The sequence below is a fragment of the Ipomoea nil genome, unplaced genomic scaffold, assembly GCF_001879475.1.
Source record: "Ipomoea nil cultivar Tokyo-kokei standard unplaced genomic scaffold, Asagao_1.1 scaffold0878, whole genome shotgun sequence".
Taxonomy (NCBI): Eukaryota; Viridiplantae; Streptophyta; class Magnoliopsida; order Solanales; family Convolvulaceae; genus Ipomoea; species Ipomoea nil.
The window spans coordinates 538,181-555,930 of record NW_017617306.1 but is presented as its reverse complement, the minus strand read 5'-3'; the positions used below and the strand labels follow the sequence as shown (position 1 = coordinate 555,930).

The following is a 17,750-nucleotide window of genomic DNA, read 5'->3' as shown; positions in this document are numbered from 1 at the left end:
GTTTGCAGATTAGGAACATGAGATTTTTAGTTTACAAAGCAAGCAAAATTCCATTCCTTTTTTTTTATTTGAAAGGTTTAGTTAATGATAATATTGGATATCTTTACTCAACAAAGTTGTGAAATAGATTACACAAGTATGTCGGTTGGGATAGTACCATCCAATTTCTTGATGCGCTGCAGCCTCTTGGATGGGTTAAATTCGTACCAATGTCACTACCCTTAGTTGAAAAGGAAATGAAGATAGATACAAGTAAACGGAGATGTAGAAATAGGATGGCGGAAAAGGTTGTATCTATCCTGATAGACAAGAAAGACAATCCGATTTTCAGAGATGAGAATCTGAGCCCTGGAACAAGTACAAAACCGCTAATGCTAATGGCAGAGATATTATAAGAGAACAAGTACAACACCTCACAGCTCAATCTGACGAATTTCACTCAGCTTTCTGCCACAATGCGGTGTGCTTCAGTAGCGATATCCACAAGAAAATGGGCAAAAGTTAGCATAAGAGATGATATTTAAAAAAAAAAAATTCAAATAATGATGGGTGAACTACTATGGCCTGAGATGATGATTTAGAAGAGGTCGATTTCCAGAAAAGCTGGTTTATGGTGCGTGCTAAACCAGACATTTGGATTTCGACAAATGTTAAGAAGTTCAATAACATATTTGCAAAAAAGTCTTGCTCTGCCAAATGCTGACTACCCACCCAGAACTTACATCTTCCAGCCAAAAACAAGTTAACCACTCCAGATTTTGTCTCAGATTAGTGTAATTTTCTTTAATTACAACTCCGCTGTGGATCGAACCCAAAATCTCTAGTTTCGTAGACCAACACCTTATCCATTGGTCCACGAAGTCCAATGTTTTTGTAATTAAATTTAAACATTAATATCTTTAAAAGTTTGTAGAAATTATTCATTGGGCCAAGGAGTGCTGTGTTTTTATGATTTAAAATTAAAAAATGAATAAATAAAATTAATATTACGAACAACACAAGGGCCCTACCAACTTTGAACCAATGACCTCTTGATCTGTAATCTAATGCTCTACCATTAAGCTAAAGACCCTTAATTGCTATCTTGGACATTTTTCCAACTATGACTTCTACAAAAATTTAGTTAATTGCTTTTATGTTGATAATCAGAACTTTAATAAGCAAATGCTTTAATCTGTTGGAAAAATTGCATTTTAAGTGGCTATTTTGTGGGACAATTATTAGTGGGGTCCACTTTCGATTTGGGTCTTGTCAAAGTGGATTCGGGTTCTTCGTTGTGAGACGAAGAGATTGATATATTGTACACTCAAAACGGATAATGGGTGAATGATATATTGATTCTCAAAGTAGACCCATTGATCGAGTTGGAAAAATGAAGGGAAAAAGATGAGATTTTGTCCCACATTGATTTGGGAAGTAGATTTGCACCACTATTTATACAAGGGTCATTTATAAACTTATTGTATTGTAAAGCATAGATGTTCTCTCTCCTGTGAGTATATATATATTATTTTCGTAAATGGACTTGGTTCATTATTTTCCAACATGCTTGTCTAATAGAAGAGGGGCGGCAGCTTTTAGTTTCCTCTTGTCACAAGAAAAGGTTGTTTGCAGATTAGGAACATGAGATTTTTAGTTTACAAAGCAAGCAAAATTCCATTCCTTTTTTTTATTTGAAAGGTTTAGTTAATGATAATATTGGATATCTTTACTCAACAAAGTTGTGAAATAGATTACACAAGTATGTCGGTTGGGATAGTACCATCCAATTTTTTGATGCGCTGCTGCCTCTTGGATGGGTTAAATTCGTGCCAATGTCACTACCCTTAGTTGAAAAGGAAATGAAGATAGATACAAGTAAACGGAGATGTAGAAATAGGATGGCGGAAAAGGTTGTATCTATCCTGATAGACAAGAAAGACAATCCGATTTTCAGAGATGAGAATCTGAGCCCTGGAACAAGTACAAAACCGCTAATGCTAATGGCAGAGCTATTATAAGAGAACAAGTACAACACCTCACAGCTCAATCTGACGAATTTCACTCAGCTTTCTGCCACAATGCGGTGTGCTTCAGTAGCGATATCCACAAGAAAATGGGCAAAAGTTAGCATAAGAGATGATATTTAAAAAAAAAAATTCAAATAATGATGGGTGAACTACTATGGCCTGAGATGATGATTTAGAAGAGGTCTATTTCCAGAAAAGCTGGTTTATGGTGCGTGCTAAACCAGACATTTGGATTTCGACAAATGTTAAGAAGTTCAATAAGATATTTGCAAAAAAGTCTTGCTCTGCCAAATGCTGACTACCCACCCAGAACTTACATCTTCCAGCCACAAACAGGTTAACCACTCCAGATTTTGGCGACAAATGTTAAGAAGTTCAATAAGATATTTGCAAAAAAGTCTTGCTCTGCCAAATGCTGACTACCCACCCAGAACTTAGATCTTCTAGCCACAAACAGGTTAACCACTCCAGATTTTGTCTAAGATTAGTGTAATTTGCTTAAATAAAAGGTTAACCACTCCAGATTTTGTCTATGATTAGTGTAATTTGCTTAAATTACAACTCCGCTGGGGATCGAACCCAAAATCTCTAGTTTCATAGACCAACACCTTATCCATTGGAACACAAAGTCCAATGTTTTTGTAATTAAATTTAAACATTAATATCTTTAAAAGTTTGTATAAATTAATCATTGGGCCAAGGAGTGCTGTGTTTTTATGATTTAAAATTAAAAAATGAATAAATAAAATTAATATTACAAACAACACAATGGCCCTACCAGGTTTGAACCAATGATCTCTTGATATGCAATCAAATGCTCTACCACTGAGCTAAAGACCCTTAATTGCTAAATTGGACATTTTTGCAATTATGACTTCTACAAAAATTTAGTTAATTGTATTTATGTTGATAATCAGAACTTCAGTAAATAAATGCTTTAATCTGTTGGAAAAATTGCATTTTAATTGGCTATTTTGTTGTACAATTATCAGTGGGGTCGACTTCCTATTTGGGTCTTGTCAAAGTGGATTCGGGTTCTTCGTAGTGAGACGAAGAGATTGATATATTGTACACTCAAAACGGATAATGGGTTAATGATATATTGATTTTCAAAGTAGACCCATTGATCGAGTTGGAAAAATGAAGGGAAAAAGATGAGATTTTGTCCCACATTGATTTGGGAAGTAGATTTGCACCACTATTTATACAAGGGTCATTTATAAGCTTATTGTATTGTAAAGCATAGATGTTCTCTCTCCTGTGAGTATATATATATTATTTTCGTAAATGGACTTGGTTCATTATTTTCCAACATGCTTGTCTAATAGAAGAGGGGCGGCAGCTTTTAGTTTCCTCTTGTCACAAGAAAAGGTTGTTTGCAGATTAGGAACATGAGATTTTTAGTTTACAAAGCAAGCAAAATTTCATTCCTTTTTTTTTTATTTGAAAGGTTTAGTTAATGATAATATTGGATTTCTTTACTCAACAAAGTTGTGAAATAGATTACACAAGTATGTCGGTTGGGATAGTACCATCCAATTTCTTGATGCGCTGCTGCCTCTTGGATGGGTTAAATTCGTGCCAATGTCACTACCCTTAGTTGAAAAGGAAATGAAGATAGATACAAGTAAACGGAGATGTAGAAATAGGATGGCGGAAAAGGTTGTATCTATCCTGATAGACAAGAAAGACAATCCGATTTTCAGAGATGAGAATCTGAGCCCTGGAACAAGTACAAAACCGCTAATGCTAATGGCAGAGATATTATAAGAGAACAAGTACAACACCTCACAGCTCAATCTGACGAATTTCACTCAGCTTTCTGCCACAATGCGGTGTGCTTCAGTAGCGATATCCACAAGAAAATGGGCAAAAGTTAGCATAAGAGATGATATTTAAAAAAAAAAATTCAAATAATGATGGGTGAACTACTATGGCCTGAGATGATGATTTAGAAGAGGTCTATTTCCAGAAAAGCTGGTTTATGGTGCGTGCTAAACCAGACATTTGGATTTCGACAAATGTTAAGAAGTTCAATAAGATATTTGCAAAAAAGTCTTGCTCTGCCAAATGCTGACTACCCACCCAGAACTTACATCTTCCAGCCACAAACAGGTTAACCACTCCAGATTTTGGCGACAAATGTTAAGAAGTTCAATAAGATATTTGCAAAAAAGTCTTGCTCTGCCAAATGCTGACTACCCACCCAGAACTTAGATCTTCTAGCCACAAACAGGTTAACCACTCCAGATTTTGTCTAAGATTAGTGTAATTTGCTTAAATAAAAGGTTAACCACTCCAGATTTTGTCTATGATTAGTGTAATTTGCTTAAATTACAACTCCGCTGGGGATCGAACCCAAAATCTCTAGTTTCATAGACCAACACCTTATCCATTGGAACACAAAGTCCAATGTTTTTGTAATTAAATTTAAACATTAATATCTTTAAAAGTTTGTATAAATAAATCATTGGGCCAAGGAGTGCTGTGTTTTTATGATTTAAAATTAAAAAATGAATAAATAAAATTAATATTACAAACAACACAAGGGCCCTACCAGGTTTGAACCAATGATCTCTTGATCTGCAATCAAATGCTCTACCACTGGGCTAAAGACCCTTAATTGCTAAATTGGACATTTTTCTAATTATGACTTCTACAAAAATTTAGTTAATTGCATTTATGTTGATAATCAGAACTTAAATAAGCAAATGCTTTAATCTGTTGGAAAAATTGCATTTTAAGTGGCTATTTTGTGGGACAATTATCAGTGGGGTCCACTTCCAATTTGGGTCTTGTCAAAGTGGATTCGGGTTCTTCATAGTGAGACGAAGAGATTGATATATTGTACACTCAAAACGGATAATGGGTGAATGATATATTGATTCTCAAAGTAGACCCATTGATCGAGTTGGAAAAATGAAGGGAAAAAGATGAGATTTTGTCCCATATTGATTTGGGAAGTAGATTTGCACCACTATTTATACAAGGGTCATTTATAAGCTTATTGAATTATAAAGCATAGATGTTCTCTCTCCTGTGAGTATATATATATATTATTTTCGTAAATGGACTTGGTTCATTATTTTCCAACATGCTTTTCTAATAGAAGAGGGGCGGCAGCTTTTAGTTTCCTCTTGTCACAAGAAAAGGTTGTTTGCAGATTAGGAACATGAGATTTTTAGTTTACAAAGCAAGCAAAATTCCATTCCTTTTTTTTATTTGAAAGGTTTAGTTTATGATAATATTGGATTTCTTTACTCAACAAAGTTGTGAAATAGATTACACAAGTATGTCGGTTGGGATAGTACCATCCAATTTCTTGATGCGCTGCTGCCTCTTGGATGGGTTAAATTCGTGCCAATGTCACTACCCTTAGTTGAAAAGGAAATGAAGATAGATACAAGTAAAAGGAGAAGTAGAAATAGGATGGCGGAAAAGGTTGTATCTATCCTGATAGACAAGAAAGACAATCCGAGATAATAATAACTCTAATTAAACATTTGTGAACACTATTTTAACAAATTTCTACAATAATAACTACTACAACAACTACAATAATTTTAGCATTTACATAATGCAAACAAGTAGCATTTCATGGACGCAAACAAGTAGCATTTATCCATCACGTACAAGCCAATCTCGCTAAAATAATAATAATCTTAATTAAACATTTGTTAACACTATTTTAACAAATTTCTATAATAATAATAACTACAACAACAACTACAATAATTTTAGCATTGACATAGTTCAAACAAGTAGCATTTATCCATCACGTACAAGGCAATCTAGGTATAATAATAATAACAATTTGTCAATTCTAGATGCTTTCTTATACATCCTAACTAACCAAAGAACATGTCAAACACAATGTGAATTGAATCTTGTTAAACACAATAGACAAATTGCGTACCCGAGACCGGCGAAGAACAGTGGAGGAGGAGCGCAGCAAGGACTGAACTTAGTCAAACCCAATTGACGCCTAACAAAAAATAAACCAATCAAATATTTTCGATGTAGCAAAGCAGAAAAGTTTCTTTTTTTTTTTTAAGTAAGCAAAGCAGAAAAGTTTAATTTAAAGTTTAAGTGAGAATAGGTCAGACACACCAACATTCATACAGAGTATTTTGTGACTTTAAATATTTTTTAGAGTTGATTTAGGATCGAGCCAATACCTTATCACCCTATGACAATAGTTAGTAATATTAATCTCAACATTTATTTAAAAAAAAAAAAGACTTGATAATTTAAATGTAATATTCTCCTAACAATTATACGTATAATCTATGGTAAATTGCTACTAGTTGCATATTAAATTGGATGTAGCATCGTCTGACCTACACACTAGTAATAGGGTGCTAACTTTATAGCCAATTTAATCTCGGTTTTCAACAAATGATTCTTTACCTAAATAAAGATGCAAATGTAAGAAATTTCCAAAATAAATTTAGAAATTTTATAATTAATGGTTGTCATAATTTTATAATTTCCAAAATAAATTTAGATTATATTTAATTAAACCATTGTCCTCATAATAAGCCCTACTAGAGTGCTATATATCTAGATTCTAACAAGCTTGCACTGGATCAAACACCCTAAAGTAAACTCAACTCCTTCTGCATTATACTATTAGTGATTAGTGATGTGTATATTAATATTATAGCATAAGTAGCATTATTCTTAAAATTTCGAAATATACACAATAATATATAAACAATATTTCATAAAATTCCACATATACACACACAACAATTCATAATTAACCCAATAACTTATAAAATCAAAAATATATACACAATTATACCTAAAATTTCGAAATATACACTAATAATTTATAAAATTCAAAATTCAAAAAATATAAAAGATTATATATATATATATATATATATATATATATATATATATATATATATATATATATATATATACGTACCTGCCGTATATGCATCAAATCGACGCCGTCCGGCGTCCGGCGGCAAGGCAACGACCGGCGAGGCAGCGAACGGCGAGGCGGCGAGCGGCGAGCGGCGACCGTCGAGCGTCGAGCGTCGAGGTAGCGAAGAGAGATCTGATCTGTCTAAGGTGGCGGTGGTGGAGCTGAATATACGCTGGGGTGGTGGAGATAAGTAAACGGTGGCGGTGAGGCGTTGATCTGATCTGATCTGTCTTTATCTTCGATTTTGTTAAAATGAAATGAGTATACGGCGTCGGCTATATACGTAGCCGACGCTGTATACTATATTAATTATTTTTTTTATTTTTAATTCAGATACGATGTCGGCTATATACTTAGCCGATGCCGTATACTATATTAATTATTATTATTTTTTTTTAATTCAGATACGGCGTCGGCTATATACGTAGCCGACGCCGTATACTATATATATATATATATATATATATATATATATATATATATATATATATTGTATGTCTTTATCTGGAATACAATACTCCAATTGTAATTAATCCCAAATGTATATAATTTAAATTTTTTGGAAGAAATTTGATTTATACTTTCATTTGTTAATAATCCGAATGTTTCAGTCCTACCTTCTGGTATTTCTAACATTTCGGATCTATGTGTTCTAATTAAACTGGAATTGTTTTCTAAAACTCCAGTTCTGTATAACATATTTGGTCTTAATGTATTAATGCAATCATTTGACATAATTTTTAAATCTCTTTCTGTGTCAACAATTTGTTCTAATTTATAGGCATTTTTGTTTGAGTTAAATTTAAAAAGTCTGTTTAAATAAGAGGGACTGTTGGTTTGGTTTAATGTGCTAATTCTAGAAGAACTAGGTTCTTCTGAAGTTAATGTTCTTGACCTTCCCGAAAAAGGATTCATTATTTATTTAATTTTTTCTTGACTTCTTCAAAATTGTATGTCAAAAAGTTTTTTGTTTTGGATTTAATTTGCGAAGAAATCTGAATATTAGAAAATTTTTTAGATAGCAAATCTATGAAATTATTTATTTCAATTAATTTAGGATTTTTAATTATTTGTTTTTCTCTTATTACTAAGTCAAATTTTTTATTAAAATTTTCAATTAATTTTAGTAAATTTGAAATTTTCACCATTTGATAAATCAAATTTCTTCTATTTGGGATTATTGTTCAAATGAAAGTATAAATCAAATTTCTTCCAGCTGTCTTTCCATTGTGACTGGATAAGTATTGTCATTAAGTCTTCTATGCAATACCCATCTTCATAAGTATTGTCATTAAGTCTTCTATAATCAAAGACCATTCTAAATTGACCTCTTTTCTTTTCTGCTTCTTTTTGAACAATAAAAGCAGGAGTTCTATGTCTTGAACTTGATTTTCTAATTATGCCTAATTTTAATAATTGTTCAATATGCATTTTAAGTTTTATATATATATATATATATATATATATATATATATATATATATATATTTAATTCGAGTATACGGCGTCGGCTTTATACTCGCTGACGCCGTATGCCATATTTATTTATATTATAGATACGTCGCCGGCTATACAAAAAGCCGACGTCATATGTATTTTTTAAAAATTAAAAATTAAATTTAAATATTTAACGTTGGTTTTTCGAAAAACCGACGTTATAATGGCGACGTTAAATCATTTTTCATAAATCGACTTGGTTCATTATTTTCAAACATGCTTGTCTAATAGTAGAGTGGCATAAATTAAAGTTAACCGCAGCTTTTAGTTTCCTCTTGTCACAAGAAAGGTTGTTTACAGATTAGGAACATGAGATTTTTATTTTACAAAGCAAGAAAAATTCCATTCCTTTTTTTTTTTTTGAAAGGTTTAGTTAATGATAATATTGGATTTCTTTACTCAACAAAGTTGTGAAATAGATTACAGAAGTATGTCGGTTGGGATAGTACCATCCAATTTCTTGATGCACTGCTGCTTCTTGAATGGCTTAAATCCGTGCCAATGACACTACCCTTAGTTGAAAAGGAAATGAAGATAGATACAAGTAAAAGGAGAAATAGAAATTGGATGGCGGAAAAAGTTATATCTATCCTGATAGACAAAAAAAGACAATCCGATTTTCAGAGATGAGAATCTGAGCCCTGGAACAAGTACAACAACGCTAATGCTAATGGCAGAGATATTATAAGAGAACAAATACAACACCTCACTGCTCAATCTGACGAATTTCACTCAGCTTTCTGCAACAATGTTATGTGCTTCAGTAGCGATATCTACAAGAATATGGGAAAGAGTTAGCATAAGAGATGATATTTAGAAAGGTATTTTTCAGATGATGATGGGTGAACTACTATCGCCTGAGATGATGATTTAGAAGAGGTCTATTTCCAGAAAAGCTGGTTTATGGTGCGTGCTAAACCAGACATTTGGATTTCGACAAAAGTTAAGAAGTTCAATAAGATATTTGCAAAAAAGTCTTGCTCTGCCAAATGCTGACTACCCACCCAGAACTTACATCTTCCAGCCACAAACAGGTTAACCACTCCAGATTTCGTCGGGTTTTTCATAAGGGAAGAGCTCTCTGACAGATGAAGGCAACCGGTATACTCTCTCACCATTAATGACGGTAAATTTTTTTTTTTTTTTTTTTTTTTTGTATATGATAACAGATTGATTTCCCTAAATTTAGGTGTTTGATCTGAAATCTTCTACTGACTTAGGTCATATATCTTGAATAATGATCTATTTAGTGACTGATTTGAAAATTCATGCTTGTATACTGCAAAATGATTTAGGTATATTGTTAATTCGTGTATAGCGCAACTGAAATATATCTATTATATACCTAAAATGCACAATGTCTTTTATTTTGTGTTTTGTTAAGGACTTCAATTTTTATATCCTTGTTTACACTATGAATTTTATTTATCATATGTTAAGGTTTCTGATCTTTTGATCAATATTGCAAGAAAATAATAAAAAAACTATAAATAACAAAATAATTAGTAATATTAAAGCTCATACAATTCCTTAATTCACCCTTTTACAATCTAGTCGTATTTGACCTTTATCCCCGATCAATGGCTTAATATCTCCCATTTTAGCCACAGAGTTGGCAAAATCTTGGGAAAATACACCATGATTTTTGTTATAAGACTTGACGAGATCATCGGTTTGACCGCCACTGAAAAGCGCTTGATCGGACTCTAAAAGACCTTTCTTTCCCACCAAGTTGTTGAAGCATTTGGCGTCGAAAAGTGCTGGGGTTGGATCAAGAGAAGCTAGGTTTGAATCACTCCAGTCTGAGAGAAATTTTCCTGACATTGCCTTGCAAACTCGGGATCAATGTCTTCGTCATCGTAGATGCGCTCTTGAAATATACGACACCGGGCAAATCCCAAGGTGTGGCCCCCGGAGAGTGCAACCAGGTCTTTAACATCCAAGTCTTGCTTTTTGAAATTGTCTATCAATTCAGGTAAGTCCATGGAGGGAGATGGAAGATTATCATTTGCTGCATCTTTGCTAGCCGTAGTAGAGTCCCTCCTTCGTAGTTTTTCCTCCCACATTGGTCATAGATTTGTATGTGTCATTCTACTTTTAGTCCTTTAACCATTTTTTTTTTTTTCAGAACATTCCGTGTTGGTCCAAGCTAGTATTATTGTGGTAACTTTCATTCTCACCCTTCCAGTATCTACAGCTACTACAGAACGAAATTTTTCTACCATGAATATAGTAAAGACGTACTACACTTCGTAACAAGATGGAAGATGAATTTCTTAATGATTTTTTGTTATTATACATTTAAAAACATATTGCAAAACAATTTAGTATAGATTCAATTATAGATGATTTTCGTGACATGCAAGAGAGACGTTCTAAATTTTAATAGATTTAAATACATTAATGTATTTTTGAATATATTAACTGAATATTAATGTATTTTATTATTCTCTCTCAAATTGTGATTGGCCCCCGTACCAATAAATCCTGGCTCCGTCCCTGATTATTTCAACACTTCTTTTGTTTAGTAAACTTCTTAGACAACCCTACTGATTTTAGAATTGTTTTAATCAATAAAGTTTGTTTGTCAAGATATGTCATTATTTTCACAAGCTATTCCAAATTCATTTCTCTTTTGCTCGAATGACTCTTTTGAATTGTGAGATCTAATAAAATTTAGTCAAAGTTTCACATGAAAATAGTCTTCTTAATTGGAGTTCAAAGATAACTCCTCTATTTCTAGACTTAACGTATTTTACATTAAAGGTAACACTTGTGTGAGACATCTCATGAATCATTATTCGTGAGATGGGTTGGATCGGGTTGGGTAAATATAAAAATGTACGGAGTAATACTTATACTGAAAAATGTAATACTAATTAGGAATAAAATAATATTGTTAGGGGAAAGTATAATACTTTTAAGGATAAATTTAAAATGTAAAAGTATTACATTTTTCCCTTATAAGAAATGTTGACAAGTGTTTGTTACTTATAAGCAAAAATTTAATACTTTAAAATCAAAATGTAAAAGTATTACATCTTTCTTCAAAATTATTACACTTCCTCTTATAAGTAATAAACATTTTATTCATTATTAGTATTATATTATATTTTCCAGTACAAGTATTACATTTGATCTTTTTTTATTTATGAAGGAGGGGAACCCAACAGAGTATTGCAAAAATTACATCATGCACTTAGACAGAGTTTACAAGTCTCCAATGAGGCCATCCGGAGCTATCGTCTTCAAGAATATTTTGTAATCCCAAAAGGTGGAGACAAGAAAGTATGAAGGCCTCTAGGAAGGGTCTTGGCTAGCCGTGCCATGAAGTCTGCTGCACCATTATGTTTGCGGCATGTTAGGAACATTGTATTAGGATTTTGATGATACCAATGTAATGTAGAAAAATAGACCCCTAACCATTAGCTGTTTTTGTTTCGCTACTTTCGTCCTAGACGAGAGTTGCCATAACTCTTCTGTAATTCGTGTTAAGCTAGACAAACACACGAAAATGAGTTATGACTAGATGTTAGGATCTCCAAGGCGAAAGAAGACACGAGACATGAAGAACAACAACGAGAGTCAAGCAGGAGTTGTCAACAAACACGAAAGAACAGTGTTTGTAAAAGACGATCTTTATTAAACATTACTTCTCTTCAACAACGAGAAGAATGTTTCACCTGTCTGATTTGACAACATCCTAGGACAATAAGGACTTCATTTTATGGGACTCACTTTTCAAGAAGCATTAAATGAAGATGTACTATCTCTTGGAGCTAAAGGACAAAACCCTAATGCTTTCCATACCTTCAACGGCTACATGGTACAACCTCATTAATGCAGCATTTAATGCATGAAGCTCCCCGGTCCTTGTCCAATGGTTAAAAGGTTCGAAAATTTCATCTCCCTCCAACGGATAGATTTTCATCACCTATATAAACTCACCTTCATCAACTAAGAAGGTGTTGGTTCATTATCACTCGACTTACTCACTTACAAAAGCTCTTGAAACGTCTACGATTTACAAAAAGCTTTTGTGAACCAGTTTTTGAGGTGTTAAGTTACTTGCAGAATCACTTGTCTTACACCTCAAGGAAGTCTTGACATCAGTTTGAAGCTATCATATCTCAGAGTCAAGATCTCTTCGTTGGAGAATTCAAGAAATCATTTTCTACTAACCTCAACTCAGGAGAAGAAGTTGATAGAGGCGGAGTAAACTCGAGGAGTTGAAAAACCTACGAAGGCTGTCCGGCTTAGTGATCAAGGAAGTCTTTGTGTAATTGTACTAAGAGTGATAGTGCAATCCTTCCAACAGTTGTGGAAGAAGAGTGGAGTAGGCAACATTGGCCGAACCACTATAAAATCTCGTGTCCTCCTTATCTCCTTACTTACGCTTTTTATTTTGCTCTCATATCATTTCTTCATTATCATTACCGAAAGTTTGTCTAATTACGCAAACTCGTGTAAAGTATTTTAAAACGAATCTATCTTATCCGCTGCGCCAAGACACCGAAAGGTGACGTTTAGGGCTTCTAACGAAAAGAGTCTATTCACCCCCCCCCCCCTCTAGACTCTCATCTCATTCTATCGGGACCAACACGGCAAACACCTTGGATCGACCAAGTTTCCAAAAAGCGTATTACATTTGATCTTTAATATAAGGGAGAGTCTTTATACTAATTATTACTTGATTATTTTGATGCCAACTAAACAATAAGGGTGACCGTTGGTTGCCTAATGAGCCAAATCCATTGGTTCAAACTATTATGCCTAATGAATTACATGGTGTAGTGGTTTCAGGTTTAATTGATCAGGATACTAACACTTGGGATCCACATATCCTTTCTGATATTTTCATCCATGAGGATGTTGTTCGTATATCTAAAATTCCAATCAGCCCGAATTGTAAAGATTTATGGTATTGGCACAAGGATCCTAAGGGCTGTTATTCTAAAAACTGGCTATAGGCAAATTATTGGAGAATATGATAGTGGCTTTGGAAATTTTGATAAGTGGGTTTCCTTCTAGAAGATTAATGTCCCCGTAAATGGAAGATCTTTTTTGTGGAGAGCTTAATGTGATATCCTCCCACCACTACGGATTTAATTATAAAGAGGGCCGGGTTGAAGTGGATCCAGCATGCCCTATGTGTGGTCTACATCACGAGAACACTATGCATGCATTTCTTTTGTGTGATTACTCTAGGCTTGTATGGCATGAGTCCTCCTTACCACTTCCTAATTTTGGTGGTCTTGATCTCTCTTTGTGGTTTACTTCTGTTATGGACACTATGTATGAGGAACACATTGCCATGATTGTAGCGGTTCTTAATTTCCTATGGAGGGCAAGGAATGTAGCCGTGTGGGTGGGGTGATCAATGTAGGATTATTATGTCTTTATTTACTCGTTGCTCTACTGGTTTGGTGCCTAGATCAGCTAATTTACATGTTCATACTCTAGCTTCAGCTACCTTTACTCAGGATAGCTCGATGTACTAGGACTCTGTGGCTCCTGACTCTATTGTTTCTTTGGTTCAGTAATCTATGCTTACACAATTCCTTTTGAAAACAATAATTTCTTTTCCACTGCACCCGAGCCCTATATAACTTTAGATTTTGAAGTCAATAGATTAAGACTAGGAGGAATAAGAACTTTATTCCCATAGTACAAGAAGACAATATAATTTTTCCACGAAAATAATGCATACATTTTACATCTATAAACTCTTTTGATCAATATTTCAACAAAATAATGAGAAAAAATAAATAACAAAACAATATGGTTTCAAAAAAAAAAACAATATAATTAGTAATATTAAAGCAGATACACAAAATAATGAGTTGCAGCGCTACAATTCCTTAATTCACCCTTCTACAATCCAGTCGAATTTGACCTTTATCCCCTGTCAATGGCTTAATATCTCCCATTTTAATCATAGAATTGGCGAAATCTTGTGAAAATACACCAAGATTTTTGCTATAAGACTTGACGAGATCATCGGTTTGACCACCACTAAAAAGTGCTTGATCCGACTCTAATAGACCTTTCTTTCCCACCAAGTTGTTGAAGTATTTGGTGTCGAAAAGTGCTGGGGTTGGATCAAGAGAAGCCAAGTTGGAATCACCCCCAGTCCGAGGGCAATTCGCCTGACGTTGCCTTGCAAACTCGGGATCAATGTCTTCGTCATCGTAGATGCGGTCTTGAAATGTACGACAGCGGGCAAATCCCAAGGTGTGGCCACCGGAGAGTGCAACCAGGTCTTTAACATCCAAGTCTTGCTTTTTGAAATTGTCTATCAATTAAGGTAAGTCCATGGAGGGAGATGGAAGATTATCGTTTGCTGCATCTTTGCTAGCCGTAGTAGAGTCCCTCCTTCCTAGTTTTACCTCCCACATTGGTCCTCCTAACTGCATGTAAAAGTATCCATTCAATTAAGTATGTATATGCATGCGCTATAATTATTTAATTTGGTAATTAATAATATAATGCATGCACGTTGAGAGATAGATTTGATGAATGTTTACCGCAACTACAGAGTCCCGGGCAGCCAGGGCCAAAATGTCAGCACAAGAAACAACTGGACCACCGCATATTTTGTCAACTTCTGACTTAATTTTGTCAATAACCTCAAAGCCTCGAGCAGAATTGTTAGTGTTAGCATTTGCGTTCTTTTCACTGTCAATAGTTGATGTAGAGTCTAGGAGAATCGAAGCATCACAACCCTGTACCACAATGATAGTTGAGTGAGGCCTATTAGAATGTCGATATGAATTATGATGGTGGCCTAAAACAAAATAGTTTTTATAATCTAATAATAATGGATAGATAAACATAATGAAACAAAACATTACATTGACAAAGCAATCGTGAAAATGTAGGCGTAACAAAGAGCCACCCATTCTTCGTTCTTGCATAATAGCATCTTCAACGACGCGTCTGATCGTGGGCAAAGCTTGGGGGCAGGCATACTCATAGAAGGAAGGAGAGAGATGTGAGAACGTTACGGTTCCAAGAGATATAAAGACCAGAACATGAATATAAAACCCAAGAGACGCCATTTCTTTATTGAATAATGTGTTTGAATTTGTGATCGATGGTTGTGTGGCGAGCATAAGAAAAGCTGGAGTTATATATAGGCCGGTCTGAAAATAAGACTGAGACAACAAAAACATAAGTACGTACTAAGTCGTGAAATGAACACCAGTACCAGGTCACGTCGTGGAAACAGCAGCGCAAGAATTATTCTTTCCAGGGAAAATGGCACTTTTTCCCCCTAAGTTATATGCTTATAGCACTTTTTCCCCCTCAATTATTTATGTAAGCATATTAGCCCCCTCAATTATTTTAAAAGTGGTGGTTTTTCCCCCTAATATATTAAATTGACATTTCTACCCTTAAAGTAAACATTTTATTTATTTTACTTCTCCAACAAATTATTGCGTATATATAGCGATTACCACGGTTCGGTTCGAACTGAACCAGACACTACAGCAATCGAATTAAAAGTTTTCAGTTATGATTCAGATTTAGAACTCATTATTTGAATTTCAATTTATTAAATTTATGAATAAAAAAAACTGAATCACGAACCGTGAAACGGCGGTTCCGGATCCAGTTCGCGATTTTGAACCGCCTTTATTTTAAAATTTTATTTTTTATTTTAAAATTGTCTAAATTCAACAATAAATGTATTTTATTTTTTCAGTTTGGAACATGAACCGGCCATTCCGGTTCGCGATTTTAATAAACTCTAAATATCACGTTTTGATTATAAATTGTAATTGGAATATTTCGGTTTGGTTGCTATAGTATTTGTTTCGTTTGAACCAAATTATAGTAATAATTTGTTCGAGAATAAAAATAAATGAAATATTTATTTTAAATATTTATTTTAAGGGTAAATATGTCCATTTAACATTTTAGGGAGAAAAAGAGCCACTTAAATAATTCAGGGGGAAAAAGTGCTATAAGTATATAACTTAGGGGGAAAAAGTGTCATTTTCCCTTCTTTCCATGAGTAAAAAGAACTTTCCTCGTTAATTAGAAAACGAAAGTTCACAATGATTAATGAAAGTTGTGTTTATTAAGCTTCAGTGACCAGTTCAAGGCTGTATTGCTACTGGTCTATTTTATTCGCAATCTAACTTTTTTTTCTTTTTTGGTATAATTAAATTGACGACGTAGATATCTGTGTTATCACAAATTATTATGTGGACTGGGTCCAAATGTTCTTACGTTAACACATAAAGTCCAAAACCCGAATCGATGCGACAAGCGACTTAGCTATAGCACCGAGTCAAATCAATGCATAATACATTAACTCGTGCCTAGCTATAACACCAAGGCCGAAGTAATTTACATGAATCGTGTAGTTACCACCAAATTGTCACAAATTAAAACTTATACTTAAACTTAATCAACGCGTAATTATATTGCCTAATTACTCAACAATTATGTGTTGTCAGTTCCAAGTAATTAAGCTTCATTCGTAAGCTTAATCACCAACAACCACTTCGCAAAGTGGTAACTGCTAAGAATTAGCACCACACGAAAGGTTTAATCTAAGTAAATTAGCACTAAAACCAATCATAATATTGCACCTTTAATGCTATTACCGAAGCACCGAATGCTCAAGTTTTCAACACCTAACGGTGCTGCCACCAAATGGCCATTAGTGCCTAAATAAGCACTTTAACTAGTACTTAATAGCACATTTGCAGTGCTCTAATTTGCACTTCAAAGTGCCAAATTAAATTGTACTTTCCGTTAGTGCTACAAAAGCACAATTTAGCAAAACACAATTTGGCTCAAATTAAATTTCATACTAGTATAATTTGGAATTTTTGATCAAGTTAATTATAACACAATTAACAAAAACAAATCAACTAAATTTTCAAACTAGTTGAACCAAGCTTATATAATCATACTCAGAATATTGTTTAAAATATTCAACACATGAGTTGTGACGCTCACGATTATATAGCTATTACAATTTTTGACAAATTGATTCTTGAAATCCTTATCGTTCTACATGAATCAGAACTGAAGTTCTTTACGGGATTTCAATATGTAGCACTGTTGTTACATTTTGTTCCGGCCTTTAAGCCATTTTAGGATTTTCCAAATAATGCTACTTGATGCACTAGGTATCCATATTGAATATTTTATATAATAAAATATCACACATGAATATTTCAAAATATACAAAGTTCAAACACATAAATGGAACGATTCATTTTTATTCAACAATTAATAAAAATGTATCACAAGGATACTACGACATTTATTCAAAACAAATAAATA

General features: G+C 33.8%; 1 non-coding gene and 2 pseudogenes across 1 annotated transcript; all 3 read right to left on the bottom strand.

The window, feature by feature from the left end:
* Positions 1 to 4,556: 4,556 nt before the first annotated feature.
* On the bottom strand, positions 4,557 to 4,628 carry TRNAC-GCA. Its single transcript has one exon. It is a non-coding gene; the product is annotated as a tRNA-Cys (tRNA).
* Positions 4,629 to 9,974: 5,346 nt separating this feature from the next.
* LOC109179137 lies at positions 9,975 to 10,510 on the bottom strand (annotated as a pseudogene).
* A 3,758-nt stretch (positions 10,511 to 14,268) lies between these two features.
* On the bottom strand, positions 14,269 to 15,528 carry LOC109179136 (annotated as a pseudogene).
* Between the last annotated feature and the right edge of the window lie 2,222 nt (positions 15,529 to 17,750).